At 38.3% G+C, this 21,421-nt stretch overlaps 1 non-coding gene and 1 pseudogene across 1 annotated transcript; one reads left to right on the top strand and one right to left on the bottom strand.

Moving 5' to 3' along the window:
- Positions 1–1,488: 1,488 nt before the first annotated feature.
- LOC142872842 (uncharacterized) lies at positions 1,489–1,587 on the bottom strand (annotated as a pseudogene).
- A 10,028-nt stretch (positions 1,588–11,615) lies between these two features.
- LOC142872407 (U7 small nuclear RNA) lies at positions 11,616–11,677 on the top strand. Its single transcript, XR_012920669.1, has one exon. It is a non-coding gene; the product is annotated as a U7 small nuclear RNA (small nuclear RNA).
- The last annotated feature ends 9,744 nt before the right edge of the window (positions 11,678–21,421 follow it).

The following is a 21,421-nucleotide window of genomic DNA, read 5'->3' as shown; positions in this document are numbered from 1 at the left end:
ACCTTATCTCAAAAAAATTAAAAAAATAAAAATAGAAACCTTATGAAGCAAATATGGCAAATTGTTACATGTGGCAAATGTCAATGGTGGGTACCTGGGTGTCTTTTATGTTATATTTTTACTTTCTTTCTGTGCTTTTTTTTTTGTATCTGAAACATTTCATAATTTAAAATGTTTAAGTTTTGAAGTTTGTCCTGCCAATCTCTATATATACATATCTGTAGTGTTAAGTATGCAGTTCCTTTACAGGGTCCTACAAATGAGAATGCAAATTTGTCTTGCAATTTTAGGTGCCTCATAAAGGATTTAAGTCACTGTATTAATCACACACTGGTAAAATATTTTCATTTTAAATGAAAGACACAAAATGAATAAGGATGGAAAATCAGTGTGCAGGGAATGATGCGGGTCCAGGCAACAGCAACAGGAAAAAGGGAAAGACATTTCTTAAGCACATACCTGATGTATACAAACAGTATCTAGTATGAGGGCTATGAATAAAACAGGTACTCAATTAATACTTATTTCCAACTAAAATGATTGTAGGTGGAATTTTAAATCTACAAAGCATTCTAAAATATCAGTCGCTTGTTAAATAGCTTTGAATTTCTTGGGCTATTATTAGCTTTAAGAATTGTTGTATGTTGCCCTGTAGCTTTTATTCACCTTGCAAGAAGAATTCCGGTTTCCTAGTATTAAGTTTACAACATAACCCTGAGGGTCTGAGCACTCAGTCCTTGCATAATGAGGTAAAGTCAAACTTTAACTCAGGATGATTGATTTTAGGACAAAGAATGCAGCCACTAATTAGACGTATCATTTTAGATGAGATTTCAAAACACTGCTAATGTCCCTATAGATGTGCTGCTCTGAGTCTCTCACACCCATCTTTCAGGCAGTGTAACATGAACCCAAGCAGCTCTGTACACCAGACACTTTGAATAGACCAGACACACCTGGAGATAAAGGACTGGAGCATTTTCACTGTGTTTGTGGATACAGACAGGTTGCGGTCTGCCAGGCCACAAATCTCTATTTTAAAGAACCCCTAATTATCGATTTACCTCCCCGTGCCTGCTTTCAGGATGCATAAAGGCAGAAAACCTAAAAGGCCTAAAGTTATGCTTCCATTGCCAAAAGCCGCTCTGTGGGAGGGCCCAGCCCATTACCCTGCCTCTGTTTCCTTCCCAAATGCCTGCTAGCCAAACTGTATTGGTATGTTTGCTTTTGATTCTATGTCAGCATTGTTTAAAGTAGGTCAGTTTGCTGACATTTAACACTTGATTAGAGAAAGGAATATGGAAAAATGAATACAAATCTGGCCTTTTTTAGCAAGAGGAAATATCTGTTTTTTCATGTCCATTGTGGAATGTAACTGCTGGTAATAAGCATTGAAAAGTCAAGCTTTGATTACTGAATTAGTCAGTTCCAACACTATGGAAGCTGAATAATTAATACAACCAAAACTTAACTCTGCCTACTTTTTTTTTTAATATGGAACATTTCACAAATTTGTGTGTCATCCTTGCCATGCTACTCTTCTCTGTATTGTTCCAATTTTAGTATATGTGCTACTGAAGTAAGCAGCTGTCTATTTTTTACCAAACACAATTCCCCTCTGATGTCTTCTCCCTTCCATAACCTTTTTTTTTTTTTAATTTGCACTTGATAAAGTTTTTGTTTGCTTTTACTTAAGAGTATTTTGTTTTTAATTTTATCATCTCCCTCTCTGGGAACACCCCAAGTAGCCATGGGCTACTCCCTTTAGGCTTAAATAAAAGATCTATAAAAATGGGGAAGCCTTTTCCTGTTTCAGCAAGAGCAGCATCTGCAACTATAAGAGTCACCAAACAGACCTTCACATGTGACTGAGGGCATGATGGGGTGATGTGAGTAGTAATAGCAAGGTGCTTTGCTGGTGAAGACCGCCAGGCAGAGGAGCAGAAAAGAAGCACTGACAGGCCGGGTGCAGTGGCTCACACCTGTAATCCTAGAACTCTGGGAGGCCAAGGCCGGTGGATTGCTCAAGGTCAGGAGTTGGACACCAGCCTGAGCAAGAGCGAGACCCCGTCTCTACTAAAAATAGAAATTAATTGGCCAACTAAAAATATATAGAAAAAATTAGCCGGCATGGTGGTGCAAGCCTGTAATCCCAGCTACTCAGGAAGCTGAGGCAGAACAATTGCTTGAGCCCAGGAATTTGAAGTTGCTGTGAGCTTGGCTGATGCCACAGCACCGTAGCTAGCTCGGGCAACAGAGTGAGACTCTGTCTCAAAAAAAAAAAAAAAAAAAAAGCACTGACAGAAGTCATAGGGACAATTTAGTGGCAACCAAGGAGATTGCAGGCACCTGTTGGGCTAGAAATTTGAAAGGCTTAAAGAGTTTGGATTTCATCCTGAAGGCAATAGGGTTATGAGCAAAGGAACAGTATAATAGAATTTACGTTTTAGAAAAATAGCTCTGGCAACTGGGTGAAGAATATGCTGGAATGGGGCAAGGCTGTATGCTGAGAAAACAGGAAGTTATTCCATCCAGAGAAATGATGAGGGCTTAAATTGATATTCTTTAGATGGGATTGGAGGGCGGGATGAGCATGTAACTAGATATAAGAGATATTAAGGAGGTCAGAGAGAACAAGAATATAACCAGTGGCAGAGGAGTGTGAAATGGCAGGGAAAAAAAGAGATTTAGAGTGATGTCATAAAACAAAGAGAATCGTACTGGTATCCTCGAAAAACAAGCCAATGAACTACATTCATAATGCTATAGGAGTTTGGAGATGTATTTTTTACATTATGTGAAAAACTGAAAACCATGATTATGATTCCAATAATCCAATAGAAGTTAAGAGTGAAAGTCCAACATTGGTTTCTAGTTGGAATGATATGATTACTAGAGGAATAAAGTATAAGAAAGACCCCATGTTAGTGGACCTCCAGTCTATAACCATCCACTGTGTGCCCAGGGCTATGCTAACAGATAGGAACTGAGGGCAGGAGAACAGGGGATCTGGTTTCCATGGGGCAAGACCCACAGTAAGCTGAGCTCATTCCCTACAATACTTTAATCCTTAGAAATTTATTTTTTAAATTTCCTCATTCGTTTAACAGAAACTTATATATTTAATAAGCTTTATAACTTTAATTAATATACTTTAATAAGTATTTAAATAATAAATACTTAAATAATATACCAGCAACACTGATGTTAGTTAAAAGTACCATTTAGTCTGTAGGTTGTAGAATGGCAAGAAGGAATTACAGTAGAACTAGAGATGGAAAGGATATTGCCTGGAGGTTGTGTACTCTAAGCTTGAAGAGCACCTTTTAATATTATCCCATGATATCATCTCTAAATACAGTAGCTCGATATGCTTAGGAGATTTTTTTTTGTTTGGGGGATAGGAATGTGAGCTCATGATTATAAAAGTGGCATTTGAATTATGTTGGCCTAGGGCATCTTTGAAACTGTAGAATGGGAAGAGATGTGTTTTTTCAGGCTCAATGATATCTAAAATGTATTAAGCACTTCATGTATGTCAGACATGTACTTATTTAATCCTAATGCCAATTTATGAGGGAGGCTTGGGTTATAATCTCCATTTTATAGATAAGGAGACTGAGTCACAGAGAGATTAACTTGCTCAAGGTCATAAAACATGTGGTAAGTGGCAGAGCTACTTTTGAACTCAGGCAGAATCTATGTCTTTACCATTATGAGCCACACAGTGTTGGAATGCCCAGCCCCAGCAGCTTGAGCACCACATTTGATACCATGTGATAATATTCCCCTGCTCCCAGCCACCGAGGATTGGCTGCCTGAACCCGCGACCGCTGATCCACAATACCTTAATGCCCTCACATACACACACACAAGGCAAACAAAGCCAATCGTTTTCTTTTTCGTGGCTCAGTTAATGTCTTATTAATACCAGGAGAAAATGCTGGCCAATGGCGAGACTGAGGTGAAACCACTCCCTGAGTCCATGGCAGGCCAAAGCTTACCGTGAGCCAATGTTATGAGGAAGCAGAAAAGACAGAATGGCTAGCTTGGTTGCTTAGGACAATGTTAAGGAGAATTATCCAGATCTTGGAAAATTAGAAAGTACAAAAACTGATTCCATATGCCGTGAATACTAGTTGGAAATTGGCAAGGCCTAGTTATTCTGGTTATTGTCTTTCAGAATGAGGGTTTAAAAGATCCAGTGTAGCTCGTCACCAGTGTTGTGGTGGTATTCCCATCTCTATCATTAGAGCCTGGTCGAGCTGGTTCTATCTGGACTCCATTTTTACAGGTTAGAGCCTGGAAGTCTGGGTAGAGGGTTGTATCAGTTTCCTGGGGCTGCCAAAACAAATTGCCATAAACTTAGAGGCTTAAAATAATAGAAATTTATTTCCTCATGGTTCTGAAGACCAGAAATCTGCAGTCAAGATGGTGGCAAGGCTGTGCTCTCTTCCAGAGCTTCTAAGAGAGACTTAAATCTTAGGAAAAACAAAACAAACCATACCAAGACGTATCAGACATATCATAATTAAACTTCTGAAAACTGAAGACAAGGAAAATCCTAAGAGCAACCAGAGTAAAAGGATACCTTGCTAATGGGGGGAAAATTAAAATGACCATATTTTTCACTGGAAACCATGAAGGCCAGAAGGAAGTGGCACAATATTTTTACAGTGCTGAGAAAGAGAACTGTTAACTCAGAATACTATAAGCAAAAAAATATCCTTTAGAAATAAAGGGGAAATCAAACATTCTTGGATTAAAAAAAACTAGAAAAAATTGTGGCCAGCAGACCTATTCTAAAAGAATGGCTAAAAGAAGTTCTCTAAACAGAACAGAAATGACAAAAGAAGGAACCTTGGCACATCAGGAATGAAGAAAGAACACATTAAGAAAAAATATGGATAAATAAAATAGGTTTTCCTTCTCTTGAGCTTTGTAAATTATGTTTGATGAATGAAGCAAAAATTATAACACTGTTTGATGTGATTCTAAATTATATGTAGAGGATATATTTAAGGCAGTTATAAACAGGGGAGGGCAAAGGAATGTAAGTACATTAGGGTTTTATACTTTACTTGAACTGGTGAAATGAAGACAACAGTAGAATGTGATAAGGTATGTATATATAATGTAATAACTAAAGCAAACACTTAAAGCTATACAAAGTGGCTTGGCGTGGTGGCCCATGCCTATAATCCTAGTGCTTTGGGAGGCTGAGGTGGGAGGATGGCTTGAGGTCAGGAGTTCAAGACAAAGCTGAACAATGTAGCAAGCCCATCTCTACAAAAAGAAAAAAAAATTAGCTGAGCGTGATGGGGCATGCCTATAGGCCCAGCTACTCAGGAGACTGAGGCAAGAGGATCACTTGAGCCCAGAAGTTTAAGATTGCAGAGAGTTATGATGTTGCCACTGTACTCTAGCCGAAACCATCTCAAAAAAAAAAAAGCTATATAAAGAGATATACTAAAAAACACTTTAGGTAAATCAAAATGGAATTCTAAAAAATATTCAAATAATCCCCAAGAAGGGGAAAATAAATAAATAAAAGAAACAAAAAAAAGGGAAAAACAGAAAGCAAAAAATAAACTGGCAGACTTAAGCCTTAACATATCAATATTTACATTAAATATAAATGTTCTAGTAAATATGCCAACTAAAGGATAGAAACTGGCTGGGTGAATTAAAAAAGTATGACCTTGCCAGGCATGTGGCTCATGTTTGTAATTGTAGCACTCTGGGAGGATGAGTTGGGAGGATCGCTTGAGGCCAGGACTTTGAGACCAGCCTGTGCAAGAGCAAGACCCTGTCTCTACAAAAGATAGAAAAATTAGTCGGGCATGGTGGCATATGCCTATAGTCCCAGCTACTCAGGAGGCTGAGGCAGAATTGCTTGAGCCCAGGAGTTTGAGGTTGTGGTGAGCTATGATGATGTCGTGGTGAGCTATGATGATGTCACTGCACTCTAGACTGGGCAACAGAGTGAGACTCTTTTTACATATATATATATATATATATCCCAACTACATGCTATCTAAAAGAAATTTACTTCATATATGTAGATATTGGATGGAAAAAGATATATAATGCAAACATCAATAAAAGGGAAGTAAGTGTGGCTATGTCAATATCAGATAAAGCAGAATTCAGAGAAAAGAAAATTAACAAAGACAGAGAGGGACATTATATAATGATAAATCAGTTAATCTACCAAGAAAACATAGTAATCTTTTTTTTTTTTTTAAAACATAGTAATCTTAAATGTGTATATGCCTAGCAGTAGAGCTACAAAATACAAGAAACAAAAACTGACAAACCTGGAAGGAGAAATGAATCTATAATTATAGTTGGAGACTTCAACAGTCTTCTCTCAACAAGTGATAGAACAGCTAGACAAAAAGTTAGTAAGGATAGAGAAGAACTCAACATAATCAACCAATAAGATCCAATTAACTTTTATAGAACACTCCACCCAATAACAGCATGGTACACATTCTTTTCAAGTGCCCAGAAAACATAATCAGGTATATCATACTATAGGTTAAAACAACAGGCCAGGTGTGGTGGCTCACGCCTGTAATCCTAGCACTCTGGGAGGCGGAGGCGGGCAGATGGCTTGAGGTCAGGAATTCAAAATCAGCCAGAGTGAGACGCCGTCTCTACTAAAAATAGAAAGAAATTAATTGACCAACTAAAAATATATATACAAAAAATTAGCCAGGCATGGTGGTGCATGCCTGTAGTCCCAGCTACTCGGGAGGCTGAGGCAGTAGGATCGCTTGAGCCCAGGTGATTGAGGTTGCTGTGACCTAGGCTGACACTATGGCAACAAAGTGAGACTCTGTCTCAAAAAAAAAAAAAAAAAAAAAAAAAAACCAAAACCTTAAGAAATTTAAAAGCATGTAAATCATACAGAGTATGTTCTTTGACCATGATGAAATCAAAGTAAACATGAATAACAGAAAACTGAGGGAAACTTCAAACATTTAGAAACAAAGCAGCCACTTCTAAATAATACATGATAAATAGGAAGTCTCAAGGGAAATCAGAAAATACACAGTACTAAATGAAAATACAACATATCAAAATTTGTTTATAGTTTCTCTATAGAAAATCTCAAAGAATCTACAAAAAACCCCAAAACTCTTCTAGAATAAATGTGTTAAGCAAGATTCCAAGAAATAAGGTTAATATTAAAAAAAACTCTTACAGATATTGGCCTAGGCAAAGAATTTATGAAGAAGACCCCAAAGGCAATCACAGCAGCAACAAAAATAAATAAATGGGACCTGATCAAATTAAAAAGCTTCTGCACAGCCAAGGAAACTTTCAGAAGAGCAAACAGACAACCTATGGAATGGGAGAAAATATTTACATGCTACACATTCAATAAAGGGCTCATAACTAGAATCTGTATAGAAGAACTCAGGAAAATCAGCAAGAAAAGATCAAACAACCCAAGAACCGAGAAACTTTTCAAAAAAAGATAGACTAATGGCCAATAAACATGAAACAATGTTCCGCATCTCTAATCATCAGGGAAATGCAAATCAAAACCACAATGAGATATCACATAACTTCAGCGAGAATGGCATTTATCAAAAAGGCCCCAAACAATAAATGTTGATGTGGATGTGGAGAGATAGGAACACTCATACACTGCTGGTGGGACTGCCAACTAGTACAATCTCCGTGGAAAGTAATATGGAGATACCTCCAAGAGCTACAAGTAGAACTAACCTTTGATCCAGCAATCCCATTACTGGGCATCAACCCAAAGGAAAAAAGGACATTCTGTAAAAAAGACATCTGCACTAGAATGTTTATAGCAGCACAATTCACAATTGCAAAGATGTGGAAACAGCCCAAGTGCCCATCAATACATGAATGGATTAATAAAATTTGGTATATGTATACCATGGAGTTCTACTTAACCACAGGGGGAAAAAATGGTGCTCTAGCACCTCTTCTATTATCCTGGATAAAGCTCGAGCCCATTCTACTAAGTGAAGTATCACAAGAATGGAAAAACGAGCACCACATTTACTCACCATCAAATTGGTATTAACTGCTCAACACTTATGTGCACATATAGTAGTAACATTCATCAGGTGTCAGGCAGGTGGGAGGGGGGAGGAGTGGATGAGTATATATATTCACGCCTAATGGGTGTGGTGCGTATCATCTGGGGGATGAACATGCTTGAAGCTCTGAGTTGGGTGGGGCAAAGGCAATGTATGTAACCTAAACATTTGTACCCACATAATATGTTGAAATAAAATAAATAAATAATAAAAAAAATCAATATGGCCAGGTGTGGTGGCTCATGCCTGTAATCCTGGCACTCTGGGAGGCCAAGGCAGAAGGATCGCTTGAAGTCAGGAGTTTGAAACCAGCCTGAACAAGAGTGAGACCCCATCTCTATCTCTACAAAAAATAGAAAAATTAGCCAGGCGTGGTGGTGTGTGCCTATAGTCCCAGCTACTAGGGAGACTAAGGCAAGAGGATCACTTAAGCCCAGGAGTTTGAGGTTACAGTGATCTATGATGACACCACTATACTCTAGCCTGGATGACAGAGCAAGACTCTGCTTCCAAAATTAAAAAAAAAAAAAAAAATCAATTGTATTTCTATATATGAACAATGCACATATTGAAAACTGAAATTAAAAATACATTACCATTTACAATAGTACCAACAAAAAAATAAATATTAATACTTAGGTGTAAATCTAACAAAATGTGTAAAGGACTTCTATTTTGTGAAACTACACAATGCTACTGAAAAATTATAGAAAATATAAACAAATACTGTGTTCTTGGGTTGAAAGATTCAATATCCTAAAGATATCAATTCTCAAATTGATATACAGTTTACATAATTTCTACCCAAATCCCAGCAAAGTTTTTGTAGGTATGAAAGGAAATGGAAATAGAATAATTAAAACAAGTTTTAAAAAATAATAAAGTGAAAGAAATTGGTCTACGCAATTTTAAAATTTACTGTATAGCTAGAGTAACCAGAGTGTGGTATGGTGGAAGGATAGACACATAAATCAATGGAACCTCTGTTGTGAACCCAGAAATAGGTCACCACAGATATGCTTAATTGATATTTGACAAAGGTGTGAAAGCAATTCAATGGAGGAAAGATAGCCTTTTCAACAAACAGTGCTGAAGAATTGTACATCCATAGGCAAAAAATGAACTTCAATCCAAGTCTCATAACTTATATGAAAATGAATTCCAAATGGATTATGGATTTAATTATAAAATGTAAAACTATAAATCCTTTAGAAAGAAACATAGGAGAACATCTTTAGGACCTAAGGGTAAGTAGAGTGTTCTTGGACTTGACATCAAAACATAATTCATAAGAGAAAAATTGATAAATTGGACTTCATTAAAATGCTTTGTTCTGAAAAGATCCTATTAAGCATATGAAAAAACAAGCGATAGAGGATGTTGGCACTTTAAGATGGGAGTCTGCCAACCTCCTCATTTGCTGGCAAATTAATAAACTCTTTCCTTCTCCAAAAAAAAAAAAAAAAGAAAACAAAAAAGTTTGTGAGAAAGTATTTGCAAACCACATATTAGAGAAAGGGCTAGTATCTAGAATCTATAAGGAGTTCTAAAAAGGTAAACAATCCAATTAGAACAAGTAGAACTCATGAAGAAGCATACCACCAAAAAAAAAAAAAAGTACATGAAAAGATGCTTGGTATTATTAGCTAGTAGGGAAATGCAAATTAAAGCAAGGAGATATCACTACACAATTATCAGAATGGTTAAAATAAAAAATAGCGATATCACCAAATGCTAATGAAGATGTAGAGAAACTGGATCACTTATACATTGCTGGTGGGAATATATTAATAATATGAGACTCTGGAAAACATTTTGATAGTTTCCTAAGAAACAAAACATACAACTTCCAGATGACCCAGCATTTATATTACTGAGTATTTATTACAGAGAAATGAAAACTTATGTTCACACAAAAGCCTGTACATGAATTTTCATAGCAGCTTTATTTCTAATAGTCAAAAATCGAAAAACACACACACACAAACAAAAACTCAACTGTCTCTCAATGGATGAATGGTTAAACAAATTATGATATATCCATACCTTGGCATACTAGTCAGAAATAAAAAGGAACAAACCACATATACATAAAACAACCTGGATACATTATGAGAATTTTGTTGAGTGAAAAAAGCCAATCTCAAAAGGTTATATGCTATAAGATTCCATTTGTATAACAGTCTTGATATTAAAAAATTATAGGAATTGAAAAGAGTCTAGTGATTGCCAGGGGTCAAGAACAGGGTAGAGGCAGAAAGGAAGTGGATATAGCTATAAAAAGGCAACACAAAAGATCCTTGTGGTGATGAAAATGTTCTGTATATTGACTATATAAATGTCAATATCCTGGTTGTGAAATTGTACCATGGTTGTGCAAAATGTTACCATCGAGATAACTGGGTACAGGTGACATGGGATCTCTATTTTTTTTTTTTTTACAACTACCCACAAATCTATAATTATTTCAAAATTAAAAGTTTAATTAAAACATGAGGCTAAGCATAACAATACTGAACAGTTGTCAATTAAGGCCTAAAGTAAAGATTCTGTCCATAAAGCAGCCCAATTTTTTTTTCAAAGACAAATCAGATATCGTACGAAAAATACTTGTGGCATTCTGCTTCAGTAATGGTGTGGAAGCTCCTGTGGGACCAACATTCCTGCACAATATCTAAAAAACAATTACCTGAAGGCACTTGAAAGTGACTAAAAGTAGGCAGGAACTGCGGATGTGTTTGTAGTTGAAAGAAGGGAACAGTTCTGTGCATCTCCTGTTTTTATGGTTTTGTACTTGAGGGCAGTCCTTAATTGGCATCAAACAGGTCAACTAAACCTCCAATAGAAACGTATAGTCTTACTGGTTTGAACCACCAGAGGAAAATTTAAAGTGGCCACAGCAGCTGGAAACCGAGAGGGAAAAATATCAGAAAGGAGAGTCCTAGAGGGCTAGCTTCAAATTCTGCATAAGACCCTGCACTTAAGAATTCTACACATAAACTTTGCATAGTTCTCCAACTGATCTCTAAACTACATGTGCAAAACACGTCCAAGTAGTTCAGCTGTGGATAGAACTAATTAGAGATTTTGTCCGCTGCCAACTGAAAGGAAATTTGAGTTTAGAGTTTGAGGCAAGCCTAGTTAGCTTCCTATTAAAGCAAACAATCAAGACTCTTAGGGAGAATAGAACAGAATCCAGAGTCTCTACAATGTATCAGTTATCATGTCATAAATAAAATACAAAAATACTGGGCATGGGAAGACAAAGAAATTGTGACTTATAGGCAATCAGTGCAGTCTGACTTGAAGATTCCTCAGATATTAAAATTAGCAAACAAATATTTTTAAAGCAGCTATTAAAACTAATGTTCAAGAGCATAAAGAAAAATATCTTATAATTAGTAAACCAACAGAAGATATCTTTTAAAAAGAATCAAATGCAAATTCTAGAGCTGAAAAATAAAATAACCAAAATAAAGTATTTAATGAATGGGCTTAACAGAAGATTGGAGATGATATAAGAATAAGTAGTGTTACAGCTGTTTTAGAATTTGTCTAGCATGTTTTCTGGTATTCACCAGAAAACCCAAAGGAAAAAAAAAGAATAAGTTAATATAAAGACAGATCATTAGAAATTATTCAATCTGAAGAACAGAGAGAATAAAGAATAGAGGGGGAGGGAAGAGAATAAAAAGAACAAGGGCTTAATGACCTATAGGACAATATAAAAATTTCTAACTAGAAGAAGAGAGAATGGGACAGAAAATATACTTGAAAGAATAAGAGCTGAAAAGTTTTCAAAATGTATAGATTCAAGAAGCTCAGCGAACCCCAAGCAGAATAAATGCAAAGAAAACCACATCTATGGTATTGTAGTAAATTTTCTGAAAGCCAAAAATGAAGAGAAAAATCTTAAGAATATTTTAAAAATCAACACATTATATCCAGGGGATTACAATACCAACGACAACTAACTTTTCATAAAAAGTAGTTGTTATTTAAGTATTCCAAAGTCTGCGTTTTAGATATAATTCAACTTTAGCATACCACCAACCAAAAAGTGCAGTTGGACATCAGTCCATGATGCCACGCTCTTAACAGAATTATTGGGAATATCTTTTTCAGTCTCATTCTTCAAAATAGATCAAAGAACCAGTTACTCCATAGTAGACACAAAAACCTAGTTGCTTAAGAAACTAAAACGGTGCCTTCATTATATAAATAAGTATTAGCACCAGGTTGTCACATCAACCCATGAAAAGCCAGGATAGAAAGGACTGATAGCAGAGAGTTTAGAAAAAAGATAGCTGATTAAATTGGATTATCATCCTTATAGCCAGCCCCTTCTAATCTCTAGCCAATGCTGTCTCCCTGGGGGTTTATTTTCTTTATATTCTTTGGATAACAGAAGTGTTAGTTTTCAGGTGATATTGACCTGATCCAGGACTAGAGTCAGATGACTTAAAAGAAAATTTTATAACTCCCTTCAGGATCAAGATCAATGTACAAAAAAAGGAAAGGGAACAATAGATATTTCTGAAATTGAAGAAGTTTTCATCAGAGACATTCAAACAAATGAACTTATAGAGCTATTTTAAAGCTATCTTCACAATGGTTAGGAATAGAAAGCAAAAATCAAATATAAAACATAAATCAGAAGTGGAATTGAGCATGTGATACTGATTCTTACAAAATTTAACAACCTATAAGGACAAAAACATCTCAGGGGACCAAAGATAGAACCTCTTAGAATGGCTGTATTCGCAACAACCTTTTACATTAAAGTTGTAAAACCTGATTCTAACAATGGCATTGGACTGATGGTCTTAAGCCTTTGAATTTTCAAATCTATATTTCTTATCCTGACTTCTCTAGATTGCCATTCACCACTGTCTTGTGGGCAGGGGAATTATGTTACTGAACAGTATTCTCCTAAATTCAGTCATTCCAGCCCTGTTGTCTCATGTTTTGCCATAACTGTATAATCTTTGTACTATTATTTCTTATTAGTTTTATTTAAGTTGACTCACCTTTTTTTACTTGTATATAATTTTAAATCATAGCTACAATTAGAAAAGCAGTGTAATTAGCCATCAATGATAGATAAATAAATTCAATATAAAACATAATTATTATGTTCTAATTAGACATTGTTTTTTCTGTGTCTGACACCTGTGTTTTCTTTGATAAAACAAAAAGTATCCATTGTTAAATAACATTAACATCAGACTAAGGCTTTCTCTTTGATATAATTCGAAAGATTTTTAAAGAATTAAAAGAGAACCAACATTTTGAAAAAGAAGAGAATGAGGAGGAAAAAAGTGGGAATTGTAAAAATAGTTATACTCAAATATCAACCAAAAATTTTTTCAGTGGCATATAAAAGAAAATGGAAGCTTGACTTGAATGGCACAAAAACCAAATCTATTCCTTGAGTCATGCTCTATCTTGACTTTCATGTTGCCCTTGATTATTCTTTGCTTGGAAAATAGCATATTTGCAATGATAGGAAGTAAATTAAAATCGTCAAAAGAGTGACACTATAAAATTCTGTAGAGTACAATAAAAGGTCTTATATTTGGCAGAAATACTTCTGGTTAAGTTTGATTTTTTATTTGGCTGACAATATACCAAATCTAATTTTCTTTAAGTAGAATTAACTACATTTATTTTACTTTGAGAAAAGACAAGTTTAATACTTCCTTTTAAATTTTGAATGGGGTGTATAAGTTTTGCAGACTTAATAAGATTAAACTAACAACTACTGGCAAAAATTTCTCTAAAGAATCAATTAACTTTAGATTGTGCTTTATTCTACTTAAAAAATTTAAAAGTCACTTTATAGAGATCACTCGAAAAGAGAATTAAATAAAGTCTATCAAGGAGGGAGAGAGAGGGAGAGGGAGAGAGGGAAAAAGGAAGAGGGAGAGAGAAAAAGAAAGAGGGAGAAAACATTAAAACAGTCTTTCCAAAAGTTTACTGGAGCATATAGGGTGAAGTGGAGAAATGTAATTGTCTTAAAATTTCAAATTATTGGCTGGGCATGGTGGCTCATGCCTGTAATCCTAGCACTTTGGGAGGCCGAGGAGGGAGGATGGCTTGAGGAATTCCCAACTAGCCTGAGAGTGAATGAGACCATTTCTCTACTGAAGATAGAAAAATTAGCCAGGCATTTTAGTGTGTGCCTGTAGTCCCAGCTACTCGGGAGGCTGAGGCAGGGGCATCCCTTGAACCTAGGAATTTGAGGTTGCAGTGAGCTATGATGATGCCACTGTACTCTCCCAGGGCGACAGAGTGAGACTGCACCCCCCTCCCCCCAAAAAAGAAATTGAACCTCAGTCCCGCATATGAAAACATTTATTTAAAAATTATATAAAAGAAAATATATGTAAAAAATAAACAAAAAATCTCTAATTATTGTATAAATGGTCTAATGTAATGCTCTTAGAATGCTACTTGAGGCCAGGTGTGGTGGCTCATGCCTGTAATCCTAACACTCTGTGAGGCCAAGGCAGGAGGATTGCTTGAGGTCAGGAGTTCAAGATCAGCCTGAGCAAGAGCAAGACCCTGTCTCTACTAAAAATAGAAAAATGAGCCAGACATGGTGGCATGCACCGCAAGAGAATGGCTTGAGCCCAGGAGTTCTAGCCAAGTGAGAGAGCAAGACTCTGTCTTAAAACAAACAAACAAACAAAACAAACAAAAAAACACCAAAAGAATGCTAAGTGAGGCCCCGGGTGCAATGGTTAACACCTGTAATCCCAGCACTTTGGAAGGATAGCTAGAGCCCAGGAGCCCCAGGAGGAGCTAGAAGCTGAGGTGAGCTATGATAGCACCATTGCATTCCATCCTGGGCAACAGAGTCAGACCAGAAAGAAAAAACAGAATGCTATTTGAATATGAAGTCTCAATTAAAATATACAGTTATTGTTAAAAAAAAAAAAAAAAAGGGGAACTGAGAGTTCCAATGTTGATAAGTTCAGAGTAGCTAGTACTATAATAACTCTCACAGAAAATAATTATAAATTCTAGGCAAAATGTACCCAACTATTTGAAGACACTTGGCACTGGAGAGGGGCCAAAAAGCAGGCAGGAACTAGAGGGGATTTCAAGCCTTACAGTAAGGGAACCACACTCACTGGATGAGATCTACATTTGTACTGATTTTTTCATGTCTTGGCAGCATGGGGCAATTAGAACTCAAGCAGAAATCTGCAGTGTTATTGGCTTGGGGTGTCAAGAGGCTTGAATTTCAGAGCTGCAAGAGTGGCTGGAAATCCAGGGTGAAATCTGAGAAAGAAAAGGGCCTAGAGGAGGGAATCCCACATCTGCCTATGAACTCCTGTGAAATACTTGTTTGACCACCCACAGCCTCACCTGTGCGTGTGCAGAGACTCCTCCCACAGCGGGCGGTGGAAAGCAGAAGTTGGAAGCCTGGAAGAACTGAGCAGATATGTCAGCTGCTACCTACTTACTGCAGGAGAGAGAGACTTTGAAGTTTGAGTGCTGCCAAGGTAAAGAGGCTAAGTAAACACCTTGCTCTTCAAACAGGCTCACACTGGAAAATCATAAAAATCAAGACTTGACACGTTTAAGGTGATCAGCCAGTTAATTAATTGACTGCAGAACAAAAATCAGTACTCTTCAAAAAAATATAGTGGAAACCAGAGCCTCTACAAAGTATTATCCACAATGTCCAGTTAGAAATATGAAATTACTAGACATGTATAAAAATAGGAAAATTTGATCTAATCAAGAAAAAAGTACAACATAGAAACATACTCTGAGAGGACTCAGCTGATATAATTAGCAGACAAAGGTTAGCAGCTATTATATGTATATTCAAGAATTTAAGAGATTAAGAGATAGTCACATTAGAATGCAACTTTCTTAATGGGAAAAGAAGAAAAAAATTAAGTATTTTTCTTAATATTAAGATTTAAAATATAAAAAAAGAAAAAACAGAGATAGTCATAATGAGTACACAGATGAGGAACATCAACAGAAATGAAAACTGTAAGAAAAAATAAATTCTAAATTCTAAAACTAAAGGTACAATTGCTGAAATAAACAATTTACAGGGTGAATTTAGGAATTGATTGCAGACAGCCAAAGAAAGAGTCCGTGAACTTAAAGACAGATCAATATAAATTATTCAATCTGAAAAAAGAGAAAAAAATTTACGAAAGAAAACAAATCCTCAGTGACATATGAGACAATATCAAGCAAACTGTTAATAATATACACTTAATTGGTGTCCGAGGAAGAAAAAAAAAAGAGCAAATGAGGCAGAAAGTAATTTGAATAATACAATAGTCCCCCCCTTATCCTTGAGCAATCAGTTCTAAGACCCCCTGTGGTGCCTACAATCACAGACAGTGCCTGCTATGGTTCAACTCTGTCCCCCAAAGTTCATGTGCTGGAACTTAACCCTCCATGCAGCAGCACTGAGAGTGGAAACTTTAAGAGGTGATTAGGTCATGAAGGGTCTGTCCTCATGGATTAATGGCATTATCTCAGGGGTAGGTTAGGCATTGCAGGAGTGGGTTCCTGATAAAAGTATGAGTTTGGTCTCCTTTTCTCTTGCTCTCCCTGGCCATGGTATAACAGAGGGAATGGTCTGAAAAAATGGAAAAAAACCCCAAAAATGTTTTCTGTCTCTTTATAACATCCCTCACTCCTTTTGGAGAACTAGGACCTACGTCCCTGCCTAGCATGGAAGGACAGTGTCTTTTGTTCTTTGTACTACAGCAGATGGCTCAGCAGAACTGTCAGAGGGGACAGAGGTACAGGAGGCGCCAGTGGGCATCACAAGATTGTCTTCACTGGAAATGGGATGGTTCAGAATATAGCCTGAAGCTGAGAACCACCCTTTAAAAACTCTGTATTTCTGCTTATGATTAGGAGAATTGGCACTTTAAGACGGGAGTCTGTCGTTTTCCTCATTTGCCAGCAAATTAATAAATTTCTCTTTCCTTCTCCTCAAAACACTTGTCCTCCTTCTCCTGATGTGGCCTCTGGGACAAGTGCTGAGCTTTTGGTACTAGATTTGGTGTCTCTGGGTGGGCCCATCAGCTCCACAGTAGAATGGCACCCTGTGGCTGCTGGAAGGGGCAGGGAGCAACCCCAGGTCAAGCCGTAGGCAGGATCATCGCCTTTTTGGGTAAGAAAATAACGGATTCTCCCAGCAGCTGCCAGGGCCTGTTGGGCTCTGGGGAGCTCCTATCCCTTTCTCCCCAAATGTATACAGCTCCAACCAACCTGAAGTGAACTGAGGGGGGAAAATGGATTTGGGAAGAGTTGCAACAGGCTGGGCCATTTATAAGTAAGTTCCCTGGGATGCTGAGACCCCAATTCCACCCTGTCTCAGAGGGGTTTCAGACCTCCCCGTTGGATTTGTTTGGAGGCGCCATTTGTGAGTGGAAGTCACGAGGTTGAGTGGAACGAGGGAACCTGGTTTAGATTGAGCGCTTTTGCGGTTCCCAGGGAACCAGGGGGTGATTAGGAGATGTTGATTCTCATTTGAGAAAATTTGATTCTCAGTTGGTGGTTCCCATTTGGTAAGGCCCTGGCATTTTGTGTTGAAAATTTTCTGTATCATCTGTGTCTGTTATTTGCGAGTTCATTACAACATTAAAAAAGTTCCATCTAAAAATCCCTTGGAAAAAATTTGGCTAAATGATGTAATTGTAACCCAGTGTACATGCTGTTGTGTGAGAAGTGGCTGTTAAATGAAACCTTAAAATGTTACAGTCTTACAACTGAGATTATTTTGTCAAAGGTCAGGCGAATGGGTCGAGATCCCATATGTATTGGGTTATTGGGTATGAAATGCCCAATTTCCTTAAGTTTAATTCTGAGGTAGGACATTTCATATTTGATGACCTAATACAATCTGAAAAGCCTTACACAAAGTTAATAGTACAGGAGAGACCTACTGGCAGTGGGTGGGATAGTCATGATGCTTTGTTTTAAACAGTCCACACCAGTTCTGGACCTGCTGCTGGGCTCCAGCTGGGGGTGGGGGGTGGCAAAGTGCCGCGTGGGACCACAGCCCCAGAGGGAGACCGGGATAGCGGACTGACCAGTGGGGCTCAACCCACCTCGAGGGGCCAGTGAGGAAATGCCCGCCGCCCAACCACCCCTACCCCAGGGTGCGCACAATGTGGAGTTGAGGCGTGATACTCACCAGCCCCCCAGGGGCAGCTGTGGTGCCCACCCCAGTTGGGGTTATATGGGGCCCCATCAGAGACCTGCAGCTGGCCCGGGGCAACTGCCACCTGCCACCACCGCTGTCGCTGCTTGGTGTGGTGAGAGGGTCAGGGAGGGCATGACTCAAACCCTTCAGTCCCACACCCACTAAATTGTGACTTGGGTTTGAAATGGTCTCTCCTCACAAGAATCTCATCTGGCCAGAGGACACTCATAACCAGAAGAGGAAAATTTATGTACAGTTAGTGTGCTTTTTATAAAAAGAAAAGACATTTTTAAAATTGCCCCAAATTACAGTTGTCCTAAGAGAACAAATAGATGTTTTTAAGTCCAGGACTCAGACGGTCAAAGAAGAGACCTGGTGCCCCCTGCCTCCAAATATCCTCCAGGAGCCCTCGACAAAATTGACAGTGGGGATTCGATAGGTGCCAAGCCACATGGACCAAAGCAGTGCAGGGTGACCCCTTTCCCCAGCCTCGACCACCCCCTACCTGCTGCCCCCAGCACTCTGCCAGCCAGGTAGGGGCAGTGGGGGAGGGGCCAGACGGAAGTGAAAAAGCCATAGAAAAGCTGAAAAACTTAAATGGTACTCAATTACATTTAAATGACAAGATCCCAGGACTAAAATGGTCTTGAAGTGCTGCTTGACTGTGTTGGAGGTTTAAAAGGACTCTCCCGCACTGCTTGATGGGAACTTAGTGAGATTTACAAAACCTACAATTGGACAGATTTACAAACAACAGGGATGCCTAGGAAAGGCATCTGGATTCCTGACTTTGGACTTATGGTAAAGCCCTTATGCAGAGGCAGGGGTGGGGGATGAGAGATGGGATGAGGAATTAGTCTTAAAGTCTTAGTACAAATACTGAGGGACATCCCAGGCCAGTGACATACTTCTCAAAGCCACTGAACAATATTGTGAGAGGGTGGCCTCTTCGCCTCTGGTCAGTAACAGCTACTTGTGAGTTGTTATTAAAGGCTGTGTTTGTTCTCAATCCTGCCAGTTTTTTGCCAGCCAAAGAAAATGAACCTTCATAGCATAACTGTTGAGCGATTCTGGAGGCTCTGTGTGTTCTAACGGAATGCATCTGTCGGATCAACTGATGTCAGAACAAAACTGAGATCTTTCCACCGGCGGGAACAGCTTTATAGACAATGAAGGGCTGGACATGAGGTGATCACGGCAGTGGCACTGCCACCTGGGACTTCAGTCTCAAAAGCTGGACTAATTACTTTAACCAGAACTCTTCAGCTATCCAGAGGGAAAAAAACATTTCTACAGACTAAATATTTATACAGACTCCAAATACACTTTTATGATTATATATACTCATAGTACCATTTAAAAAAATAGTTGTCTCCTAGCGACAGAAAATAAAGATATTAAACATGCCACTAAAATAATGGCCTTGATACAGGCCATGGCTGAGCCCAAACAGGTGGCCAACATGACAAAGAAAAGTCAAGTCACTGACAGAGCTAAGGAAGCCACTAAAGGTGATCTATTCCTTAGGACTGTACAGGATTTGGATCCCCCTCGAAACTAAAGACTGGGACTCTGACATTTGAGATGACATAGCTAAGTAGAGACAAAATTTTCACAGACATATTCTCCTCCACTGAACGTTGGTTCGGGCTCTTATGAGACACCTACATAAATACACACATTATGGACATATTGCCTTAATGGATTAGGAGGACCTCATTTTTGGGAAGACCCTGTTTACAACAAACTGTTTATACACTTGGGGCTGTCCAAGTACAAAAAAGCTACCTACAATGAATGACTGACAAGTTCATTCAGCTGCCCATACTTATATTAGTAAATACATTTTCAGGCTAAGTAGAGACTTATCCTACCCAAATGAAAAGAGCATCATTTAAAGTTACCAAAATCCTTCTAGAAAGCCTGGAGCTGCTGGCCCAGGGGAGGGCCTTTGCCAAGTTCTTGCACATGTATGCCAACATGAAACAAGAACAAGCCTGGAAAGATGACAAGCTGATGGACATCCAGAGTCTGGGGAAAGAGGCCGAGCAGATGGTGAATGACACGCTGGTAATAAATACTTTGGACAGGCATCTGCAGAGATAGCTCGACATCTCAAGGTATCACCATGTGTGGCTACTCCATGATAGTACCTATCGGGGAAACCTTTGCTTCCCACCGCCTGCACCTGGATCTGCTACACAGTGTCCTATGGCCCCCTTAAACTTCTTCGAGTGAATCCCCGGTGAAAACCTGGTAAACCGTTTCCCAAGACTAGACACGATGGACTCAATAATCCCACAGGTTGTCAAGATGTTCATAGGTTCCCCTTGTCCATACAGAGTGATAATGGACCCTCTATAATGAAGACAACCCAACAACTAAGCCAAGTCCTAAAATAAAAATTACATACATCCTAGAATTGATACAGAAAAGTGAGAGTATTGCTACTTGTCCTCCTCTGGATAAAGATAGCCCTCAAAAACAGACTTAGGTTAAGCCCTTAAAAAATAGTTTATGAGAGACCCTTCCTAAGACCCTGAGATAAGTATAATATAACCATAAATTTTTAAAAAACCAGGCTGTGTGAGGTGGCTCACACCTGTAATCCTAGCACTCTGGGAGGCCGAGGCGGGCGGATTGCTCAAGGTTGGGAGTTCAAAACCAGCCTGAGCGAGATCCCATCTCTACTATAAATAGAAAGAAATTACTTGGCCAACTAACATATATATAGAAAAATTAGCCAGGCATGGTGGTGCATGCCTATAGTCCCAGCTACTCAGGAGGCTGAGGCAGCAGGATTGCTTGAGCCCAGGAGTTTGAGGTTGCTGTGAGCTAGGCTGACGCCACGGCACTCACTCTTCTAGCCTGGGCAACAAAGCGAGACTGTCTCAAAAATAAAATAAAATAAAAATAAAAATAAAAATAAAACAATATGTGAAATGAGTGGGTCAGGTACTAACCACTAAACATGAGTTTGCCTATACACAAGTTTTCAGGTCTCCACCCTGGTTAAAAACAAAAAAGTAAAAGAGACCCTACAAATTGCCTCTAACAACTTACACCTCGTTAAAATTGTCAAAAATAAAACCTTAGGGCCGGGTGCGGTGGCTCACGCCTGTAATCCTAGCACTCT

Source organism: Microcebus murinus, chromosome 8, assembly GCF_040939455.1.
Source record: "Microcebus murinus isolate Inina chromosome 8, M.murinus_Inina_mat1.0, whole genome shotgun sequence".
NCBI lineage: Eukaryota > Metazoa > Chordata > Mammalia > Primates > Cheirogaleidae > Microcebus > Microcebus murinus.
Note: the sequence above shows the minus strand (reverse complement) of the source record. Positions and strands in the feature narration are given on the sequence as shown.